This window comes from Prenolepis imparis, unplaced genomic scaffold (assembly GCF_030444845.1).
Source record: "Prenolepis imparis isolate NDT839.2.m4 unplaced genomic scaffold, iyPreImpa1.0 SCAF_2, whole genome shotgun sequence".
Classification (NCBI taxonomy): Eukaryota; Metazoa; Arthropoda; class Insecta; order Hymenoptera; family Formicidae; genus Prenolepis; species Prenolepis imparis.
The window spans coordinates 9,366,160-9,391,930 of record NW_028141160.1 but is presented as its reverse complement, the minus strand read 5'-3'; the positions used below and the strand labels follow the sequence as shown (position 1 = coordinate 9,391,930).

Here is a 25,771-nt window from a genome sequence, read left to right as displayed (position 1 = left end):
GCGTTCGGAAGGCAGCGCGATGGTATTAATGGTATATCGCCGGCGCGGTATCATTAATCACATGGGCGATCGACGCGCGATCCATTTTTCGCACATGCTAATCGCGGTTTATTAATATTGCATCGATTACGGCCCGACGTACGGCTTACGCGAGGGGAGAATAATCGATGGTCGTTGGATTCGTCATTTGGTTCTGCCTCTATCTGTTACCCGCAGATCCGTAAGGATTATGCGTATGAGCCTTTATCCCGCGATCGGTCGTTGCTGAATATCGCGCACATGTGCGCCAGTACTTACGTCTCTAAGCCGGAGATATCTCATACACAAGCTTATCCGTTGGCTGTACCAACAGAAGTGGCGGAGCTTGTACGGAAGCTGTACTACGAAGATCCTTAAGATAAATTTATTTTCAAGATTGAATTTGCGCGCGTGAAGTACTCTCTCTCTCTCTCTTGGATTAGAAAAAAAGGAATTAGCACCTGGCGAAACTCTTACGTCGTACGATTAGCGCGACAGTTAGAGGTACAATTTATTTGTGCGTAAGATATTTATTCATTTCATATTATTTTTATCAAATAATTTTTCAAATAACATACGGCACACAACTCGTCATATAATAAATATTATCGCGATAGAAAACAGTTTTCGCTCATTGCGCACGTAAGTGATTAATCAACTTCACACGCGATATGTCACAAAAGGTCCACTTTGACTACTTTCGGGCACAAAATCGAGACATATGCTCGGTCGCAGGCAGTCGAACCTGGACCGACTCTTTGGATTCGCGCGCCCTTTCGTGATTTAATGGATTGGAATGGGCCAAAGGTCGATTACGTAATTGCTACGAGTACGGCGCGTTTCCAGGGAAGAGGAGAGAAAGAGGAAGAGAGAGAGAGGACGGTCGAAACGATATCTCGAACTTCATTCGCAAACGCCGTGCCCATTTGTCCGTGAAGAATGGAACCCCACATTCCGAATTGTACTTCGCGAATTGGTTTCTCCGCGCTTACAATAGTAGCATCGCTTGATCCGAGAGACAATAACGATTGATCGAGGCCGAATGTAAAAGGCGTTCTCGAATTTGGTTTATTTAAATCTCACAATACGCTTAAATTATTTGAAATTGTTTTTTTCAACAATCGATATAAAACAATTATTAAATTATTGAAAATTAGCAATTCTTTATGCCGAATTATTACTCATGCACGATATCACTTATTCATTATACATTTGAAGAAAGTTTCGTATATTGCAGCCGACTATAGCTTCTGCTGTAAAGAGAATACATTACCTGATAAAAATATAATTTTTAAGCTTATGCTAAGCGAATACGTGCGGGAGCGAACATGTGAGCGCTGAGAATATTTATGGTAGCCGTCGATAATATCCAGCTGAAGGAATAAAGACGCAATTTGCATACAATCAATTTCACCCCGCAAAGCTCTGATTTTGGTTATGCGACCAATCGATCTAGTAATTGATAAATTGTCGTTAGTTCCCCAATATGTTCCGGAGGCCGCCTTTCACGGCCCGGACGTGATTTATGAATAATCCTGTCCACGCAGAGGGTGGTCCTCACAAGTACGCAGCGACGCAGAGGTATTAGAGAAATGATAAAGAAAAAAGCATGATACATTCTCGATTATTTCTTCAATGTGATGTTTCCTACGTTGAAAGACTTTTTTCACGGCATAAATAAATGTTGCTTAATCGAGGTTTTAACGCGAAATTAAACAGATGTGCTTACTAATCGTTGTCATTAATTATTGGATTCATATTTTATTGTGCATTATATAAGGAAGGCGACAAGCCATAATTCATTCCTAAGGATACGCCTTCTCGATCTACCATTAAAATACATACATCATGCTACGCGTAAATAATACACAAATTTTCATAGAGGCGCATTTTTCAAACATTATAGAAATATTACACAATTGAAAAATATACAATATGAATGATGAAAATTACATTGGCTATGCGAGCCAAACGTGGATGTCAGTACGTATGCTTCCAATGAAATTAATTTTTTCGTTGGAATTTAATTCATTGTGCACGAGGCACGAATTTTGCTTAGTACTGGAAAAAATGAATTTCATTGGAAGCATACGTACTGACATCCACGTTTGGCTCGCATAGCCAATGTAATTTTCATCATTCATATTTGATATATAACGAGCGTTTATAAATTCACATGGTTGAAAAATATACATTTTTATAATTAATTCATATCTATATAGCGCTTACCAACATATTAATTATATATTTATGTGATAAAACAATAGCAATGCATTTTTTTTATAGCATCTATATTATTATATAATTTTTGTGTAAAACAATTTATCTTAAATATATTTATCTAACTCAAACTTAGACTTTCGACGTATCGAGACATCACAGACGGACTATTCGACGGACTATTAGCCCGCTGATAGATCGTCTTCGAATCAGCCCCGTAATAAATTGACCGCGCTTACTCACTCTACCGGGTACCAATTTTCCCAAGTCACCAATTATTTTGTTCCGAGTGGATAGAGTGGTTAACTAAGTGCCGGAAGACGTTGCCAGTCTTGGATAGTTTTCGCAGAGACATTTTTGGATGACCGCCAATACGTAGAAGCGAACTTGGAACAGCGAGCAAAAATTCCCGCGTACCACTATATTTTTTCCGTGCGGCATTTCTATTTGTATGTATGTATAACTTCCTCTTTTCGCATCACAAACAAATATTTTTCCGTTAAAAAATTGCGCGTGTGATTTAAATCGAGGGTAAAAATTAGTTTATGTGTCCTAAAGAATTAATATATACGAGAGAGATATATTAACCATTACGGTTTAAATTAAAAATCATGTACATACTAATACTTTTTAATATCAGTTCGAATTTTTTATTATGTGTCATAAATACTGATGCATAATTTTAACTCTAAAAAAATTTGTAAATGTCGTTACATCGAATGTATGGTTTTGCATAACATACGCGCGCAAATCTGAAATTGCACACAAAAGCCCTCTGAACGAGAATTGAGGACCGTGCAATCGAGCATGCAAGCAACGAACTGTGCGAATAATTTCGGTGAAACTGGTATCGCGAATGTAAACGGCTATTCAGACCCGCCGCCGACAATAATTGAAATCGCATTCTCCGCGTCCATTAATGTTCCTTCTCTTACCTCTTCCAACCATTAGCTATCTTCTCCATTTTCATTTTCTATGTTCGTCCGACCTCTGCAATTACTCTTTCCTTTTTCCTCTTTTCCATTACGCTTTCTAACGCGGAATCTATGATTTGGAAATCCTTTGTAGACTACGGTGGTTAGATAGTCGCACCCTAAAGATATATGAGTTACCCGAACCAGCTTCATACAAATTGAATTTGTGTAATTAAGGGAGTAATTACGCTGGGATTAGGGCTATTACCGGTGCATCCACTGCAGCAGCGTATCTCGATCGCCTACGATGTCTCCGTCTGTTAAAGACAAGAGAGCGATAATCTCTTTGTCTTTTTGACATCGACTATCTTATAATAACTAAATTTTTTTTTTACAAATTTTGTAATTGATCACGAAACATCAGGCAATTTAGTTTTTTTTCAAGTATCATGCACTATGTCTTTTTATATCTCCACGCAAGATCAGTTCGGGAGATAAAAGTCGTATCTTTAAAATTCTGCTTTAAAAGTCTTCTCAAATTTCACCGCGTCAAGCAGCAGTTGTCGGCAGATCGCAGCGTAATGAAAATCAGCGGGGTAGTTTCGTTGCACCGTAGGACGATGGGATCGCGGTGGATCGTGGGGGAGGATGTCGATGTCTGGTGGAAGATTCGCCGAGAAGGGAGAGAAGGTTCCTGCGCGACCACGTATAACGCGGCGGGGCGATTCTGCGTGTTTTATCTCGTCGACGGGATGCAAGGCGCAACCACCACCGGCAAACAGTTGTAAAGAATTCGTGCACCTAGGCTCTCGTTGGTATATGCCAGCGCGTGCTATCTACCCCGAGCAGCACCCCCGCTAACTACCATTTATCGCGGGCCACGTCGCTGCGTAATCAATTCCTTCGCCGCGCGGCTCCACGGCCGGAATTTCAAAACTTTTCAAGGCTTCTTCTCTTCTTCTCTTTCCCTCGAACGTACCTCTCTCTGTGCCCGAGCCCTCTGCACCTACGAATCGCGCCGCTTGACGAGCGACCATAGATGAGGAACGGAAGACCTCCTGCGAGGTTTCGCCGAGTAGCTTATATCAGATTAAGCCGCCGTTTCTCGACCCTCCTAATTTCCAATTAATTATCTCCGCGCTGACGCATCGTAAGAATGTCGCGTGATTATATTTTTAAAGTATCAGAAAACTTGGGGAGACTACTTGACGATGAACTTTCGCGGAAAGATTGACAAAGATAAATGCGATATTTTCTTATTTGTTATAATAACTAATTAGAAGCACACATTTAATATAAAAAAAGAATTAAACTAAAGCATACCATTTGTTGTATCATGATTTTTTAATTTTACACTTATTTTAAAAAATTGTTAATTAATCTTACTTGAGTAGAAATCTATTATGAGCATACGCTAAAAACAATTCGGCGATTATATAAACACTATCCGATTTTCGAGATTGAACGTACTCCCTAACTTGTCAAAATGTTATTGATAGAGCCATGATATATATATACGGGGAGATTAACCTAATGGAACTTTCGTTCCGCTCCTTCTGTTTACTGAATGATGATTTCTACGGGACCGTAACACTCCGTACTGTACACAAGTTGCGGCATAATAATCCGTAATAATCTACAGTGAATTTATCTTAACTAACGACGCTTGAAATAAGAAGCATGATAGGGTCGTGGCAACGGAACAAGTCACAACGAGAGACGAATCGATACTCGAGAAAAGGTTTAGAACCGTAAGATATTTCTCTTCACCCTCTACTTAAAAAGTATCACCCCACCGCGAGGTCACGCTTAATGGACGCGAAAAATATTGCGGCTGGTTGGGGAACATGTAGGGTGGCATTTTGTGGCCGCACTTGGCATGAGTCTAAAGCGAAAAAGCGTTTCACAAGCTTCCAGGACCCTCTTCGCGTGTCGGCTCATTACGTCCTTTCCATTATTCAATTAATCGCGGACATCTATTATCGTGAAGGTGTGAATTGAATTAAAGACGTCACGCCGATTATAGGACCACTAAGCGCAAAGACAGTCGATTATTTATTGTTTTTAAAATTATGATGGTATAAGGCAACCCCTCTTTTACGAAGCGTGTAATCGATTATACCTCGACATGGGTTCTTTTAATTTTAACGGTTGCCAATCAAATTACGCCTTAAGTGATTCTTGTTATTAATTTGATGAGAAGGGCTTGGCAGAATCTGTGAAATTGAGAAGAAACCGATTCGTGAGGTATAATCAAGTTTTCAAGTGCGAAAGATATATAAGAGCAAGTTCCTCCGGATACTCGTTACTATTTCACTTTATGCCTATCTTTCGTATTTCGAGGTTCCTTGCTTCGACCGCTCTATGTATTCCAAGTCAACGTTCTGCCTCAATGATGCGGCAAAATGAAACGGAGTTATGTGCCTCAGAATGCAAATGAAAATTTGGAAACGTTGCTTTTAGTCTGCTCTCGTTCTTAGGCGAATAATATATTCACGAGTAGTTCGCTTAGTGGGAGCTACGCAAAGGGAATTATAACTGTTGCATGTCGCTCGAAGACAAATTATATATACATAATATTATTAACTCATACATTTGTGATATTACTGTTCTAAATACGTGAATTTTTTAAATAATGTTACATTCATGTTTGTGCGAACACTAGTTATGTTTAAATTTTATCAGGAATATCATTGAATTTTTTTTAAACATTTCTTTCGCGAATTTATAAAGAGAACGTAAAAATATATATCTCTACATATCGTTCGCTTTTGATATTTTAATATATAAATCTATTAATATTAATAGAACGCGATCGATATGCACGTAATGCATAGGAATCAAGATACGTGATCATCTCAGGAGCGTATCAAATCGGAGATATCGGACGTGAAACACACGTTTGAAGTAGACTATACGGCGTGACGCAAAGGACGAGAAGGGTTGAGCGATGATATGAGAGACTAGACCCGGCCGCCGACGATACTGGGAGGGCAGGAACGGAGGACCGGATTGATTAATAGGGGGTACATCTGTTACCGGCGAGCGAGAGGGTGGATGGCAATAGTCCGGGGGAGGGATAGCTCGCAGTTAGCATTAATCACTGCAACACGCCGCGGCCTGACTGTCAAGTCCCGTATAATGCCCATTGGCGCGGAACCAGTCTGCATTTCCACCTGGGACAGAAAGCGCGGGGGCCCGTTCGAGCACACCGGAGCGTATAAACTTGCCGCGTTTCTCGTAATTAAGTCTCGAATTTCAGCAATGTCTTGCAAGTGTTTAGCAAACTGCCGCGAGTTGGCTAGTTTCGCCGAGCATTTAGTGAATTGCTTGACAGTGGATGATTTCAACAAGATGAGAAATATTTCGTGTAGTTTAACATTTGATGCTGTTATCTTTTGCGGATTACGATGTATGTGAGAAACCACATTTCTCTGACAAAGTAAAATAAAATGGATAAATAAAATTATAGCTTCATACGCATACGTTATACAAAGGGAATTCTTTTTTTAGATTATTATAATATAAAATTCGGTCAGGTCGAAGTTAAATTGTTCTAAATAATCTGTGATGGGGGTACGGGGGGGCTATGAAGAATAGTTACAGATACTGATTTTGTAAAGATTTATCATCCTTCCAAAAGAGATTTTGACAGATGTGTGAGTCTTCTTTCTTCCCCTCCGGTGAATACTGTACTAAAGTACCCGAGATTCCTGGCATATTGCCCCCTCGTAACCGTAATTAATGAAGGACGTATCGTGGCAGACACGATTACTTTCCGAAGGGTGCTAACACCAGCTCAAAATTTCACTTCCCCTCAATAAAGCCCAACCTATCTATTTATTACATTTAATTCGGTAGTCAGATATATTTATAGCGCTATGCTAAATCATCATGCATTGTGTACCGCCTGTTAAATCGTGCATCGTCTAGAAATCGATTTCGCTATATGAAACGTGGCATACAAATCCCTGCACGGATTCATAAACTATGCCGAGGTTATTAGATATTTCATTTTGTCGACTATTTATCTTACTATGAATTATGATATATGTATATTGCTTTATTCGCATGCTTTATGGTTGTATTTAATAAGCATGAAGTAAATGATCGATATAACGATAGTGTCCTGTATCACATAATGATCGATTGTAATATGATAATATATATATAAAATCTTTTACTTATCTTTAAAATAATTACTAAATCATGAAAATTATATGTAAAAGAGAATTGATTAATTGTTATTTATTTACACAGAAATATTAATTGGAAAAGGTTGTTACAATCATTATTCGACATAGAACAGTATTACTGCCCATTTCCATAAATCTCAATTACCGTGGGTAGTTCGTCACATGGAAGACGCACAGATGGAATATTCGCGTTCGTTTCAAACTGGTCTGGTACAATATACGAGTTTGCGGTTGTACCATTGTATGTAAATTGAAATACGGCAAATCGATCGTATATCCAAAAATCAATTAAATATTTTATGCTATAAAAATATCTTAGTGGTATCATTATTAGCATCTCATAAAATATTCTTCTCTTATATAGGGTGTCCTGTAATAATCGCATCATCTCTCGTGTGCATCGGGTACAACGAGTTAAATCGAGTAGAAAAGTTCTCCACAGTTTTGCAATCTTCGTAATAATTAATGAGAAATTAATTTTAAAAGGTCGACTAATCTGTGCGAGTATAAACGCGTAGCGAGAAAAGATATTCCAATATTTCGCGGTTGCTAAGCGCGCGACAAACCATAACGCTAGAGCCTTCTGTAAAAAAGAAGAATATACTATGAGAGGTGCTATTAATATAATGATACAAAAATATTTTTTATAACATAAAACATTTAATTAATTTCTAGATATATGATCGATCTACGTATTTCAATTTGTACACAATAGTGCATTATCCCAGACCAATTTTTTTTTACAGAGCATTAATTATATTTATGTCTATATATGTGGGAATTAATTAAAAAATATGTTATATGTAACATATTATTTTTTTGCAGCAAACTTTTACTTAACACATCATAACATTGTATCGCGAATGTTTATATAAGCACTCTAGAATTACTTACTGTTAATAATTTTTCTCATATATGGAAACATTAATTATTTCTACACATATTTGCTTATGTAGATTATCTTATAACATCGAAAAAAAAATTTTTCACGAACAAGTTCATAATTTATGTACAAAGAGTTAATTTATATTAGTTTGAAACATTAACGGTGACATTGTTCGCGTTTCAAGCATGACAATCCTATCCCGACTTGAATGGAACACCTGAATACAGAAGCAGAATAAACTATATATGCGTGGGTGAGCTCGTCACGTGGAAGACGCGCAGATGGAACGTTAGTGCATAGATCGAGCCAGAGTGGTATTGTGCAATGCGAATCTCTGGTCTCGCCATTGTGCGTGGAACGCCGTAATACGTCAGGGGTCTTTAGTCATGGTCGTCATAATGACGTGGCGTTTACATCGGTCCCGCGGAAATTACCCTAATTAGCCGCGCAAAGTCAGCTTATATGTGCGACTTCTGTCGCACCAGTTCTAACAGCTATTCATACGTGTAAAACACATGTAAAAATCAGATATTATACAAGGGCTCATCATCGTTCAACGCGGAAATAAGCGGCGCATCTCTTTTGTCTGGAGAACAACAATTTGCCTATCATCGTTAAAGATTATTCTAGAGAAAAAAATCTTTACCGTCTCTCCAACAAAATGACATTATTATAATATATGGGAAAATAATATTTCAGTTTAATGCACTACCTCTGTGATCTATGACAATGATTTTCATTGTAATAAATAAATTTTCTAACATTTCTTTTAAAATACGATAAAATTAAAAAATGTAGGCTATTATTAAAATAGAAAGTAAAATAATCATACTCTTCTTCATTTCTTTCTTTCTTGCACAAGAAACGTTTACAATGCAATTTTGTACATGTAAAATCAAAAGATGGCTATTCTAAATTAATTAATACCATAAATATTTTAGAAAAAATTTTATATACGCTTTGAAGTTTTAGGTAACGAATAATTTGTCATGTTCGAATAATTATTATCAGTAATTTAGAGTCAAAGATGCTTTCTCTTTAAGAGAAAGACTAGCCATTGCATTATCTAAAGCCTGGAGAACCGACCTCCAGTGAATACCTGGTTCATATTGTTCAGAAGTTTCTCGATTAAAATTTTTTTCGTTTCTCTCTATCGAGTTTTGTACATAAAATAAAAAAGGAAAGTAATGGATGTAAATAACATTGGAGACTTGTCTTGATGACTGTGTACATTTTTAACCTCAGTTTATGCTGATTTTCTTCTTCATTATCGGAAGAAATAACTTTTGCAATTATTATTCAAGTTACAGAGAAGTAGAGACTAAAATTATTATTATTATTATTTCTCTCAAATAAATAAACTTTCAGGATTAAGTGATTAAAGTATAAAAAAGGCTGCGATATATATCCAATCTTTTATTAATAATAATTATTATTGTATTAATAATATTATTAATAGTAATTTATTAATATCATTTTATTAATAATTTAAAATTTAAGAAATAAAAGATATAAATTTATTTTGTTTTTATGCAGATGTTTTTATATACTATATCAAGCGATACGATAGTGCACAACGCTAAATACATAAAAAGTGATTATTTCCACAATATTATTAGCAATTCGTAATAAAACACGAATCGTAAAATCGAATAATAAATGCAAAGAAAAACCCCGTTATATATTAATTATTTAATTGATAGTTAATAAATTAAATATATAATTTAAAAGATATAATACATACATATATTTTATATGTAAAATATTTTGGCAACAAATTAATTTATATTTTGTCATTTTGTTCCAGCTTTGGCGGCCTTGGCAGATAGCGCGCTATTGTTTATATTGTTTCTACACCGACTATTTGTTGCATTCTTGTCCTGTTATCATTCACGTGGCGACAGTCGAGCTGTAAGGTAAATTCGAGGGGCTCCATATATATTCGCATTTTTTTTCGAAACGCAATTGCGACAAGTATCGAAAAATTTCGCTATGATTATAACAATTAACAATTAATTAATTTTCGATATAAGCGACACGTAATTGTATCGCAATGATAGGTCTTTATCGAAGCGCGATTATGTACGTATATTATTTCAAATAGAAATCGAAGAAAGAAAGACTAAAATTATAAATTATTATTTTATTGCAATCTCCCCCTTACAGATAATAATTATTTCTCTAACGCGCGATGCTTTGAGTCAAATATATTTCGTTCGATATACTTTAAATATTTTGTCGATCCAAATGTGTATAATCATTCAAACTGAGCTCGTTTAATAAAACACAAAATGCAAGATCAATTAAAGTAATTAAATCAAACGCATTAAAATAATGAAAAATATTAATATATCAATCGTTTAATTAATAATTAAATTGAAAATGAGGAATCAGAATATTCCGCATAAATTTATTTTGTATTGCATTATAATATTTTGTGATGACAATCAATTAATTTATTTTATGTTTAGTGCTCATTTTCTTACAATGTATAACGTACTATTGTTTATTGCGAAATTTATTCAATCGATATTTGTCGTATAAATAATCGGCAAATCTAATTATATTAATATCTCGAATATTTATCTTTAATTTTAGCTCACACAGACGACTCATATGTGGCGAGCACATTTGATGTTGTCGAGTTCACACTGAATAGTGCGTCGGTTTTCGGTGTGACGCGAATGATTCGTCGTGTCTTCGCGTTGATCCATCGAGTCCGTTTGCTTCCGTTTCGTATTTTAATTATTGCTAGTTACTTCATCGACTCAAAGTGCAATCCTCGCGCGCAACAGTATATTGCTTCGCGAATTCAGAAGTGTCGCGCGTATAAAGTGCGGGAGTGCCGTCCAAAGTGTCGCGCGTGAGTTAACGGACCCTGACGACCTTGACAACCTGAGAGAAGGAGCAGGCCTTGGAGGCATCGGGCGCCGGTGGAGCAACCCTGGGGTAATTTATTATTTATATTAGTTACTTATTAATCGCGTGCGCGCGATTTAAATTGCGCGATTAATTGCGTATATTTATTTAGATGATTTAAACAGGAGAGAATTAGAGAGAAAGATTTTTATTTAAAAATCTAGCAAAAATATTTAAACGATTATAACTTTTATGTAGAATTATTAAAGAATAGGTAAAATTTTAATAGGATCTTTTCAAAATTATAAAATTATTTCAATTATTAAATATATGTTTATTATTTTACAAATCGAAAATAAAATTCAAATGCATACAATAATAATTTTTTTTTAATATAACTCATTTTAGGCGCTGCTATAATTTCGATCTTATATTTGTATGTTACAGATCAACTTTACTGTCATCAACTTTGCGATTTACTCATCGATCGGTGAGTGACAAACTTTTCTTTTATATTTTAAAATAACGGATCTATGATATAATAGTATCTCAAATAATTTGTCTAAATATATTTTATATATAGCAATAACATAAAGACACACACAATTATAGATGAATACATGACATATCGCGCGCAGATCCGTTGTTTTATCTCTTAGACATAAGTTTAGTCTACGACAACGTACGGGCACCATGTGTCCCCTGTCAGAAAACATCCACAAGAAGCTTACTGACAAGTTGTCAGCGCGGCGTCCACGTTTGAGAGCGTCCTGACGAGAAGAGACGTCAGGACGGCGCAATGTAAACACAGGAAGCGATGGCGAGGCAGCCCTCCAGGAAGCAGTGACCTCTTCTGATCGTTTTCCCCGTAATTTTTTTCCCGCGTCATCACTTCCACGTATCGCAGTTTCGTTGATCCGAAACCTAAGTTGGTAGATCGTTGATAATTCACATCTGTCTCGGGCGGCATCATTCGGTCGCGGATTTCCGGATGTAGCGTTACGAATTTATTCGACACCTCTTCGCGCAGGGGAGATTGAAACATGAACGAAAAGAAGCGAGGGTTAGAGGTGACGGCCATTTGTCAGTAAGCATGTGGATGTCGACGGCGTTTATTAAACGCTAGACAAGCTAATTGCGATCGACATGAATGTCAATAAAAGACAACATCGAGTAGAGCATGAGATTGTACCAATTTATTATAATATTCGATATTGTGTTGGAATTTCACTGGTACTGACAGACGTAGCAAGTTGATATTTTCAGCTATAGTTGACAAGTTAAATTTGTTATATATTACAAATGTCTATTCAAAAAAATTAGCCAACAAGTGAATAACTAATTAATGATATGTGCAACAAAAATATCGAATTTTAGACAAATGATCGCTACAATAGAAGTTTTTCAAGCGAAAAAATGACATGGTGATTTTTTATCTAATAGTATAAGTAAAGTATATTCTTACGATAACGCAATTTTTTATTTAAATAAACGCATTATGCGCGAGTCACAAAATTTTTCGTCGATGTTATAATTTGTTAGCATTTATTTATCGAATCTTCGTAACATACGATGAAAATCACCAATCGTACTGCATTGGATCTACCATTTCGGGGTCAGAGGTCCGGCGATATCGCGTTCTGACCTACGACCTCGTACTTCCCACGCAGTTTCACCTGAATACGTATGGACACCTAACTACCATCGAAAAACGTTGAATATTTCAGTCTTGAGTCAGAAGTTTAAAATTGCTTTCGCGTAGAAGTAGGTCGCATAAGAAAATATTTTTTGCCATTTTTACGATATTAAATATATATCTTATTCACGATTATTGAACATGTCTATCTTTTGACAAAGTCTTATATTTTATACACAAAAATATATTATATTTATATTAGTATATTCGATATTTACACAGATAATATATTTTCATGTACAATTGAAATTCATATAAATCACACACAACATTCTCTCTCTCTCCCCTATTCAGAAAAACTTACTATTCAAAACTTTTCCATGCGTTACTGCCAATCGATTACCCATGCCAACATATCATTTAAAACTCGCAGTTATAACGCATTTTTCGCCAAAGAAAACATGAATAAGCTTGAAAATGATAATCGAGTATGATAGATTCACTTAGAGCGTCTGTTATATAGCTGTCATCAGATCAAAAAATTGAGATTGAATATCGTTCATATTTTAATATTTATTTTTAATATTCTAGATATGAGTATAAAACTTTACTTTTAAAAGAAAAGCGTTATTAATAATATATATCGCTCGTATTAAAATTTAATATAATAAAAATAGACGCAGAATTTTCCCTCACTTATTACAATAGTGGAGATCTAGTAGTACATATAAATCAATGCATCTGCAACGAATATTTATTGCCGACAATTTATCACCTTAGCCCCCTAATCCGGAATTGTCTCGGCACACCGAGGCGCGCGAACTGTTGCGCGAGCATTGGAAGGTATAACGGAGGTCGGTTTCGATCGCTCGATATAATCCGGATCCGCCGGTCTAGAGGTCACAGGTCGCGGGGTCAGGTCGTCGCCAGGTGTAGCGGCAGGTATAATACAGGTGGGGGGTGGCCTAAGGGTAAGGGTGCAAACGCAAGCGCCCTGCAGTCGAAACGGGAACTATCGCAACTTAATATCGATCTGGTAATTCTCGCGGTACCTCTCCCCCTCGCTCTTTGTGCTTCTCTCCTCCGAGTTTCCTCTACCTTCGACTCCGTTCGCTCATTCCGTCCGTCTCCGTCTCTTTCCTTCTTCGTGTTTCTCACCCCCTCGTCTTTCTCTCGTCTTTCTCCTTACACAGTCGTACATATATTGTAACTAGCCGTTTCTACCGATCTCTCCTTCTTCCTCGCATGGTGGTTAGTTCCTCACTTTCAAACCTCCCAACCACCGCGGGAGAGAGAGTCAGTCGAAATCAATATGCCATCCTACTTATCTCTATGCCGAGTTTTCGCTTCCCTATCCGTTTTCCTCGACCATCGCTCTGACCTATGTCCGAAGGCCTGTTATTGACCCGTACTTCAAACTTTACTGCACTCGGGACGAAAAGTAAAGTATCGAGTTTCTATGAACTACTCTTGAAATGTTCTTCTATTTTTTTTTCTTTTATTTTTCGCCGTGCCCTCTTGTCGTCAAACTGAGTGAGTCCATTCGCGAGAAAGATTTATGCGCCTTGGAATTTTATATCTTTAAAGCTTCTGTCGATTATAAACAAAAATTTTATTAAAAGTAATCAATAATTATACAAAAGTGTGTAATTGACAAAAATTATATTCTGTACTTATTTATATATTTATTTACGGTATGAATTTGCATTTTAATAAACGCGCGGTTGAATCGCTTGAAATATACGATGACTGCCATCCGAGGCATCCTCCGGAATTTTATCGATCGCTTCGAGTAGACGTGTATACGCGTCGGGGAAGAATCCTCTCGCTGTGCGGTCGCCTTTAGCTTGGTATAAACGCGTGTTTCCGGTTGACGACCGATAAAGCGCGGCCGATTTGGATTGCGTAACGCGCCGCACGCGCATCTACGCACTCCGCGGAATGTTGATCGAACACCGATAAATACCTGCGTTCTCTACGTGTGCACGCAGCATTTTCGTTCGTGTGGGTATCTGCGGCTTGTCTTAGTTTATAGGGCTCATAGTTGAAATTGTAAAGGGCGACTAAGAATGTAGGCGGCAATTATTGGCATTCGGGAAAACTTTGCATTGGCTGTCGTCATCTGCATTCGCATATAAAATAAAGAAAATATTTATTTAATATCTATTGTAACAAAAATAGACGATTTTTATAATCTGATAAGCAAGTACATTCTGTCAAGCAGCTAGGTTTTAATATATTAAAAGAAAAAAATTTATTTCTTTTTAATAAACTACATATTAGCTTCAAAGGAATTATATCTTAAATATTAATATTTTCTTTGTTGATAAATAGAATGTTTTTCATTTAGGAGAAACAGATATTAGATCGCGTTAAAGTTGTATACTTAATGATGATCGAGAAAGGGAAATGCGATATCGCTCGAGAGATCTGTTTAACGTATCTATAAATGTTTACGACGCGATAAATGCTTCTCGCAGTCTGTCGTTATAATATAGAGAATATGACTTTCGCTCTCGTAACTGAAACTTGTAAGTTCCTCTTCTCTTCTCAAGACAAATACATGCAAGTCAGCCAAGACAAATATCTCCCCAGATACCCTTCCTTATAGATACCCGCCCTCCTAAATTCCCTCTTTCGCTAATCTGTCATTTAGTCTGCTGTATTAGAAACGTAATGAATCTTCAGCGTCAACGAACCGTTCCGCGTTTTCTAGCCGTCGTGAACGATGGATCGAGACATGCGGGAGGTAACGTTGAAAATTAACACAGAGAAGAAGGCCACGGCAACACTGCGAAATAAATCAATTAATGCTATGTCGGACGAATAGCTACTGCCTCACGCGCGTCGTGTTAAGCTGCCGGATGAATTGACATTTTTTTTCCTCTTTCGAGTCCGACAGCACCGTCCATAATAAAAGCCTCGACGGGATTTTCGTGTCAGTCGACGGCTAAATAAACTTCTGAACGGTGCAGTACCAGCCGGTATAGGTGAGAAACTTCCCTTTTTTTTTTGCTCCATCTGACACACACACATACACACATATACGTACAAACACGCGCACAAACGCAGAAGCGGACCGGACGCGTCGGGAGATAAAATGACGTGCGTCTGCATCGTCATTCGTGATAATGGTAGCGATCCAACGCGCATTGCGGGCAAGAGAGCGGGTTTAGGAACGGGGCGACGGTTCGTTTTCGCTGTCATTTCAACGGCGACGCGCGTTATTGTTTTGCCCCGACGGGGACACGTCAACTTAAAAAACGTAACTTCGTAACTCTCTTGACAATGGGACATTTTGCGAAATCTGGTTTTGTCCACGTAATACTGTCGCAATTATTTCTCGGAATATTACGCGTTTGTTTCAGAAATAATATCGATATCATGAATTCATTGGCACTGATGGATGCCAAGCTCCATCAAATAATCCGCTAAATGGGATTAAACATGTATAGTATTCTCTCACGAGTCGTCGATAATCGGGCGTTAAAATTATTGCAATTATTTCTCAAACAAGAGATAATTATGTATATATAAATAAGATATTTAATGTCTTATTTTTTTTACTTTATTAATTTTACTTTATTACCTGTGACTAAATCACGCGATTTGATACATTTGTATTAAAATTGTTTTATTATGTTAATAACATAATATCAATTTAACAGACTGTATTACACTCAATTCATATATAATAAATATGATATAGTATATTCAATTAAAACATAATTATAAAAAAATCAATATATTTATATGTTGCATTGATTAAATCTCGAATCACGAAAAGATCGAGTAACAAAACTTAGTAATCGACAGCGTGCTTCGACTTAAAATAATGTTATAAATTATAGTGTATATAGCTTCACAGCTTGAGACTTCAAAATTTGATTAAACCCTTGTTGCACTATATTGGCAGTGAGTAACTGTTTGTAGTGCAGTCCGCGATGCCTTACAACCCCATTAAAAGCTAACAGACAGCTAACTGCTAACTATATTCCCGGAAGAAGTTAATCGACGATATTCGCTCGAAACTTTCACGCCGCCTGCCACGCGATAGATACACATACACATTATGCCTCGTCGACGACGGTAAAAGTGTCACGAACTTCCGTATTATTTACGATAGAATTTCCACTATATAAATTCCCTTGACGCCCGCTGCTTCGCGATTCGTGCGCCATATACGAATCAGCTGTGATTTCGCAAAGCCCTTTCTATCGAAATCTACCAAAATATTTCCTGGTTAATAATATCCACCATCGGCAAACTGTCAGGACAGAGAAAGGTGCACGGTACGAATATTCGTATTATTCGTTTTGCTTTTATCTGTGATTTCTTCGTTAATCCATTGCCAAACAGTGCAACACCACCTCCATTTAGCCATAAATAGTTGGCAACATTCTAATCGCGTGTGCACACAGATCAATATCCTAGGTAGCACTTTTCGTGCGTTCGTGATCTTTTCCCAGAAATCCATAAATACATAAGATTAAAGGGATACATCACAGAGGGGTAACAGCGGCTACTTGGACACGCAGATTCGCGCGGCGAACTTACCCGCAAACAGCCGGTATTGATATGGCAAGGATTTACGTTGCTCTCGTGTATTTGCAGTACGTGCGTGAACATCAAATATATCTCTGTCACAAAGCTTCTTAACAAGTACCCGTAAACGCACTTGACGTAAAACAGTCCTGAAAAAATAGCCCATTATTATTTTTTATTACCCCATTAAGTTTGAATTAAATTTATAAGTCTAAAGTTTCTAAAATATTTGTATACGTCATGTGAAATACGATTTGTTAATTTTTTAATTACTTAATTACATCTTGATTCCGTGAAGAAAGTCAGTTCTATTTATTTAAATATCCATCTGTTTCTGTTATTAATATTTTAAGATGAGATAGAAGGTAGGTGTAAGAGATTCGAAAGGAGAAAAGTCACGGAATATCACGGCAATAAACGATGCATTCGCGAGCACGCAAATCGTCATCATCGCGAACTATGCTTGTAACAACGACACTTTGGGGTGTCGCCTTCAACGCGCCGAGGGATTTTCGCGTTATTTGCAAATCGTGCATGCCCGTAACGTGCAACGGGGGTCAATTGTGATGCAGCTCTTGTAGGAGAGGTAGCATAGCGAGGTAGTGCATAGCGAGCGAAGTCGGAGAAAGAGAAGGATAGGGACTTGGGGATAGAGAAAGAGGGAGTGAGAGAGAGAGACGTACTTTGAAGGGCGAAGGGGGAACTGGATTGGCGAACAGATGCTCAGCACGATCGCGAAGCCCCGATGTATTGCGTTTGCTAATCCCCGACATGGCTGACAGTATAATACACCGCTTTGCAAACAGCAGCAACATCCGTGCCGGTGCCGCTATTGCTGCCTTGCAACCCCTTCGGCATGGCTCTCGACCTAGGCGAGTACGTATGTATTACCGGTTTCGCGTGGGTGTACATCGTTTACGCGCGCATATTCACGTACCTAACGTGATCTCTGGATACATTTATACGCGGCCGTACACGTTTACGAGCGCGAGCACGTGTAAAGCCGCCGGAAGCGAATGAGAATAGTATTTAATCTTCCAATCGACGACTTCGCTCGTCTGTCTCTTTTCTCTCTTCCGCCCTCTTTTGCCTATACAGTACACGTTTGTCTCTCCGACAACATTCTACCGCTAATTGTCTCGTATAACGGCAACCCCATCGCGGCTTCGAGAAATATTTGCACGTTTCCTCGATTCTCTTCTCACGAGTGTATATACGAGTATATGTATTGAGATAAAATGTTCATTGATTTTTGCATTACGAAATACTCTTCCGTGTCCTCTCGCTTTACAATTTCGAGTCGACAAAATGAAAAAACAATATGATTGTAAATATCTTTTCGTAAATTTTATTATATATATACATAAGATTTACAGAAAGATTGATATTTTTAATTATCGATATTTGTATTTTGAATTACATTATTCTTCTCCGATGCCTTCTCATTATTCGATTAAACGAGAAGACAACAATATAATTGCAAAGATCTTTCCGTAAATATTTTAGGCGTAATAAATCTATAAAGATTCACTTAATATTTAATAAAAATAATAATGTAATTTTTTATATATAATATGAATTATATACATATATAACATGAAAAAAAATTCTGCATTGTTTGCATAAAATTAGACCGTGCAAAATATTACACGAGCGATTTTCCCCGGCTCCGAGATGGTTCTTGAGATTTCGTTTGCGGTGAGATTGCTTCTATTCTCAGAGAGAAAAGTGTGCTCAAGGAACCTGCAAAATGCATTCAATGCGCACAATAGCTCAGCGGCAAACCTGCACGCCGCGGAGCATAATAATTTCATTTTCTCCTCCTCGGGGCATAAGACAAGAGCGGAAAAAAAAGTGCAAAGCGACCGTTGACAAAACCGACGGCGCGTCCCCGACGACTCTCGATCGTTTCGTGCGACACTCGGGGCCCCTCTCGGGTCACCCTCTCCTCCGGGCACGCTGCGTGAATCAAAATAGAAACGAGCGACATTCGGAATCGCGATTGTACAAAGACGGGCACAATGAACCATTGAGAGAGTAAGAATCGAATTGAATGCGAGCCAGCCTCTCAACGTGCGTAGGCACTCAGTGCTCATTGGGCCCAAATAGAGGACGGAGCTTTCCTGGGAACCAGATAATCTCGCTTATAGAGCACCGATCTCGAGTGCTCGGGGCCTGCGGGCATCAAGAGTGCGCCTATCGTTGATAAAAAAATGCATCTTGCGGTGAAAAAAAATCTCGAGTGAAAAGAACGTTCTTTTCAATCGCGTCAAGTTGGGATATGTTTACCTGTCTATTCCTCGTATGTTTCTGTCAATCATTTTATATGATTTATTATCTAAATTAATTATTAAACGCGTCGTATAAAAAGAATGTATGAAATAAAATATATAAAATCTATGAAAAGTAATATATAAACAAACACAATAATTTGTACATTATTGATTGCGTTGCATAAATTATACAACAAACGTTATTGTTTGAAAGGATAATAAACGGGCTATTATTGTGTCTTTCATTAATCGAAATTACGATGGTGTCTCTTGATCGACAAGGCGCCAAATGGTAAAAACTTTAGATGCCGCGCTATCAATGTTCTTTCAAGGCGAGTAAATCATCCGACATCAGCCCCTCCCGATCAAAGCGCGCGATTTCTCCTTTCTCCGATCTCTTGCTTGACATGTATTGTCTTCGATTCAAAAGCGAGATCGTTCATTGATATCTTATCCTACTAGGGTCTCCGGGTTTCCGTCGACAAAACCTTACGGACGATCAACACTGAAAGACTTCGATTGTCTTGATCTTTCTCTCTTTCTGTGAAGAGTCCGGAAATAGAAACTTTAGTTAAATATATTTCATGGTAAATAATACAATTGCGACCAGCGATAGAGTGTACATGACACACAGAAAATCATATATAATGATTGGCTAAAACAAACGTGATGCGTGCATTAACAACATTAAGACCTCTCGCTAACATAAGCAGAACGCTTTTGCGACGCTAAGAGACGGCGACCGCTAATTATCCCTACGTCTGGATAGTTTTAATAGCTCAAGATGCGAGGACATTTGAAAAATATGTAACTTTGGCCTTTAACTGTCAGCGTTATATTCCTGCGGTCCTTTCAGCCTGCTATACGGAAAGGCGTTAAGTGACTGATAAAGCCCCGTGAAATCCAATTAGGATCTTTTAATATTTATCGACGTCCCGTTGATGAGAGCCGACGCCGGGCAACGATACTTTACGCTTTCTCCGTAGGCGCCTACATAATTACGAGCGTTCACGACGATTTATCTCCCTTGACACGAACATCCGTACGCTGTCGAGGATCGCTCGTAATGCAGGCTTTCAAAGAGCGTGCCCGGCTAAGAGAGCGCGCGTATGATTTTTATGTCTACATTTATGCGCGCGCGTGTGCGTGCGTGCAATGAACGTCGGGATATATTCTTCGAACTGAATGAGACATACTGGCTGATACATAAAGTACGGCATCGTTTGATAAACGAATGTTGAGAGTGATGAGATAATGGTGCTTGTAGAGCGATAACGTATCGTTTCGACTGAATCGTCTTGTTGTCGACGGATCGACATCGTGAAAAAAAAGAGCTTTGGCAAATATGAGAGGCTAATGACACATGAGAGTCGCAATCTGTGAGATTACGATAACATCGTCGATCAAATGATGAATAAGATATTTAATAAGATATTTAGCCGTATAATGTCTTTATAAAAAGGCATTTGTGTAATCGATGAAGACTTTACAGTTCTGAATGTGCGATGAATCGTTAAAGAAATAAAGAAAAAAAAAATATATATATATATATACTTTAATTTTTACATTAAGTCGGATATAAGATCGAATACGTACATTTTGCAATAATGCTTCGAAACGCGAATAAGATGACGAGCGAAGTGCTCGACAGACATCATTCTAGAAGTCGTCACCGAGACGTCAATCAACATTAGCGTATCGGAGCAAAACTCGCGGGTCTTCCTGATGGAAATCCTGATGAGCGCGTTCTTGCGTAAAACCGAGATAAGCAAGAAGACACTCTGTAACGTCGGTATAAACTTCTTTTGTCGTCTCTTGCTCTCGAAAGCTTCGGCTCGAATTTCCCGCCGCCTTTCTAACGCTAATTTCTCCGATGCATCTTGCTGTTTCTCCCATTCGCGAGATTTCCATTTCTTTGATTATAATTGGATACTTTTTGCAACCGGACTATTACTCATTCGAATGCGTCTAACGGAGGACGATTCATCGCTCAAAGAGCCGTTTTAATGAGGTCGCTGATAACTTAAATTACCATATACGAGATCTTTACAAAAGGAAATGGTTTTACAAAATAATCACCGTGGTATAATAGGATTTCCCGTAGACTGTAGCTTTTTATTTTCCACTATATTTCTCTTTTCCTCGCGATATCACACTTTTGATGTTGCAGTGGATGCTGCGAGTGTTTTCCCTTATCCGAGTGATAGCGCTCTAATTGTTCACTTTGATATTTCAGAGAGAAGCGTTGCGAGTTGTAGTCGAATATGCGATTAAATAAAAAACGCATCGTTATTTGAACCGGCAGAGAGGCGAAAGCCGGAGCTCGGCGAATTGGATCACCAAGATGTTAGGAAATTTCCCGGAGGAGAGAATGTTGGCATTTCGAGGGTCCGCTCGCTCGCTGCATAGATACTCGTGGGAGTCCGATATACTAAAACTTGCATGCGATTGCACGGCTCGGAAATCGAGATCTGTTGCGTTTCTTGTTTTCCCGGAAAAACGCGCGCGTAAGATTATTTGCGGCGGATAAATCCAAAGCTTCATACATGCGCGAATTAACCATAGTCGCAAATTTATAATCGCGAACGGATATGGAGGGAGAACCGTTTTCCATTAATAATCCCGCTCTCGTATTCCGGATCAGTTTTGCGGACGTATATCTTTATATCGCTCGTAGATCTGTAAAACGTGCCCCGGCCGTCAAGAGCGTTAATCAATTTGCTGTGAGGATAATGGCGGTATCGTCGCTGCATCTGAACTAGCGTCGTCATCAACGTAGTCGAGGCGAACGACAGCTTGTAGAGCGATCGGGCGCCGAACGAGCGACAATGTCCTCGCGTTCCCTGATACGTGCGAGTGCTGCATACGGCTTTGTCGAAACTTTCGGCACTGTACACAGTCACCTGTTTATATATGTATGCGCGTGTCTATGTGTATTTGTGTGCAGGTATCCAACTACCGAGCTGGGACACCCTTGAAAGCATACGTTTCCCGCTACAGAGGGGCTGCCTGGTTATACACTGCAGGCAGGATATTACGGAAGCAGGTGTGTACGCCGCTTAACAAACAAGGAGTGATTAATAGCAGCCTCTCGTTGCCCTCGATAACGCGACGTCGTCCCTGGCGAGCCATCCCCCAAAGGCGTCATAGCCAGGTAACTGCGTTCAACGTTATGACGCGTTCCAGACTGTTTTGCCAAAAGCGCACGTGACAAATTGTCGCCGTTTACAAAACAGTACTTCGTCGCCGCTCCGCATCGAGTCATCGTGTTCATAAATATGCGGAGTGTATAAATATGCGATCTGACGCGAAACGCTTTGATAATTTGCTCGTCACGTTTCGTCATTATCTTGACGAACTGTAGCGCGTGCATTTATACGGTAGAAATTGTTAAGTAAATTTTCTCTCACAAAATTTACGAACATTAGTATATCTGTAATTAATTAGCATTTGTATTATATTTTTTTATTTTATCTCAAACAAATGCAGATGCGATAAATTTTAGCAAGATGCTTCATGCAATTACGAAAGATAATTTTTATTTTCATTTTTTTAGTTTCTTACATTACGCTGCATTACGCAACGAGTTTAAATTGTGTGTTCAAATGAGTGTTCTATAAATTAATAATAATGATAAAAAATTCATTTCTAGAGAGCTCTTACTATAATATGAATAAAGCGTCAAGATAATGAGAAAAGTAGTGGAAAACCATTATGAAACTTTAATTGCCACCGGCAAAATAAAAATTCGCGGTAATTTTATACGCGATAGTGAGATGCCTCGAACAATATCGATTACAACGATTACGAGGAGTCGTCGACAGGAACCTTCCACGAGTAGAGACAAGCGACAAGGACCGATCTGGATCCTCTCGTTGATGCGCCGGAAATTACATTCCACCGTTGGTGCTGTAATAATAGGGCTAGTGGACGCGATAGGCGAGATTTTAGGGCGTGCCTGCGCGTTTCGCAGGGTCCAGCAGATAGGCAAGAGAAAAAGGGTGACGATCTTGTTTTCGATAGCGATCGCGATCTATCATCCTGAAACGCCCATGACAGTTCGCAACATCGTCGAGGGTCGAGATGCCGTAATCGACTAAGAGGGAAATTATAGCAATGAAGTTTCACTCGATTCGGTGGAGGATAAAAAAGTGTCAACTTGTTAAACGATTGCGATGAATATAAGAAAGTCTTCGATCTTCCAGTGCGGAAACTAAGTTCAATTAAAATTAGCAAAATTAAAGCAATGAAAATTATTATTAAAATTATATTTAAAATTATATATATTATTCTTTAAATTAATTGTTCTTTAAATTGTGTATTTAAACAATTGTCATTTATTTGACAAAGTCGACTATTTCTTTGCTAAACTCTACAGAACTTTATGCACGACTTTATTAAAACATATATTTTATGTTAATTATATTTTAGAAAAATTTTTATGCGGCTATATTGATGAAGAATAGGTTTTCGAACGAATCGAATGCACGATAAGGATATGTTCAATTTACTACATTATTCCGCGACTCAAGTGGATCGATATGCGCGTATGTAATATGTGGTACATCAAAGGTAATAATGCTCTCGCAGGTATTTGTTTCCACGTGTAGGAGATAGCGATCGATTGATAATTATCCGCATTCTCTTTTAAACGGATATTGGATTGTGCGCCATATGCGTTCATACATTTGTTTTAATCGCCATTATAATGCACATACTTTACCTACATCATCCATATATCATTGATATTTTCTCGCAAGAAAAGAACGCACGGTACGAACACAACGGACAATTTTTATAGCAGCGGGATGTCATAAAACGCGCCCCTAGTTATTTTACAAAAGACTCTTACATATAAATTATTACTTTTAGGGATGTATATATATTAAAGAAGTGCGTAGAGAGAAAGCGTTAAGTACTTTTCGGGCGTAAATGCAAGGCCACGAAACAATGATCGTCTGAGATCCCCGGGTCCCTCCTTTTGAGATGGAAAGCTACAGGGGGGAAATACGCCCTGAAAGACTCGATTCACCCAGCTGTAAATATAGCGAGAAATATAAGCGGCAAAGGGTCGCCGATTCGAATTCATGTTGATCAAGTTCGTCTTCCTGCCATTAGCAGATTGTATAGCGCTCTCGACTGTCCTTAATTAATTTAGAGAATTCCAGTGACCTGTCGACTATTTCTCCAATTACACGAATGAGCTCAGTTACGCGGTCACGTCAGTAGTACTTCGATCGACTTTGTCATTCGAAATAATGAAAAGAGATTCTTAGATAAGTTACTACAAATATAACTGCAACAAGGCAGATTTCTTCCGAAATAATTTTTGTGATACAAATGCATTGAGATTTATAACGCATTTACTATATACGAGGGAGTAAGTAAATTCCTTTCGCACCAGTTAATCCTACCAGAATAGAAAATTGATCGAAATTGCCAAACGTCACGATACAATCACGATACTGTGGAGGCAAAAAATTCGCCGGCGGATCCACGGTGTTGTATCATCGGTTCAGAGAATTCTCGCGAATCGATTACCCACGTGCGGGTAACAGCGATATCGCATCCGTGTCATACATCAACGTCGAATGCGTGGTAATCGAGCGCGATACGCTGCTCCCTCTCGCTGTATCGGAGGTGGCCGGTATTAATTCCTCGGGCGAAGGTTATAAGGTACGTCGAGAACGGAGAGAGGACTTCTCTCGCGATAGAGCGAGAACGTGCCGCGGAAAGAGCCGCCTGCATTTCTGACTATTTTGCAACCATCCCGTACGCCGGGGTTCAATCCCACCCCATTCCATTCTCTCTCTAGGCTTCCTTCTTCTATACCTCACTCTTAAAGCCGTCGAATCATCCCGTCGACCATTCCTTCTGCTAAGTGCATCTCGTCTCCGTCACCCTGTTCCGCTACTTCGCTGATTCTTCCCTTCCCTCCGTCCGGGGCGGCCCTCGATGAAAAATTCCTGCTACGGGCGAGCGACTCGCGCCCGTTGCCGATAAAAAATAAAAGTCCTAAGCTCTCGCATTTCGACCTACGACGCGATCCAAGGCGATTTTCTCCGCTTTCCCGCGGTTTTCAATATCATGAATATCCCAGATCTCTTATCATTTTTCATATTGTTATGTTAAAAATTTTTTTTTTATAAAATCTATGAAAAATTAAATTCATTTATCATTAAAATACAGACAGCAGATTCAATCTTTGAAACATATAACTTGTA

The 25,771-nt window shown here is 38.3% G+C and overlaps 1 long non-coding RNA gene across 1 annotated transcript in view; it reads left to right on the top strand.

Annotated features, from left to right (window-relative positions):
• The window catches only part of LOC145948982 (uncharacterized), a 52,402-nt gene extending 41,492 nt beyond the window's left edge, over positions 1-10,910 (top strand). The window contains exons 5-6 of the long non-coding RNA XR_014427520.1: positions 10,042-10,150; positions 10,833-10,910. This is a non-coding gene — a long non-coding RNA (uncharacterized LOC145948982). The remainder of the gene's footprint in view (positions 1-10,041; positions 10,151-10,832) is intronic.
• The last annotated feature ends 14,861 nt before the right edge of the window (positions 10,911-25,771 follow it).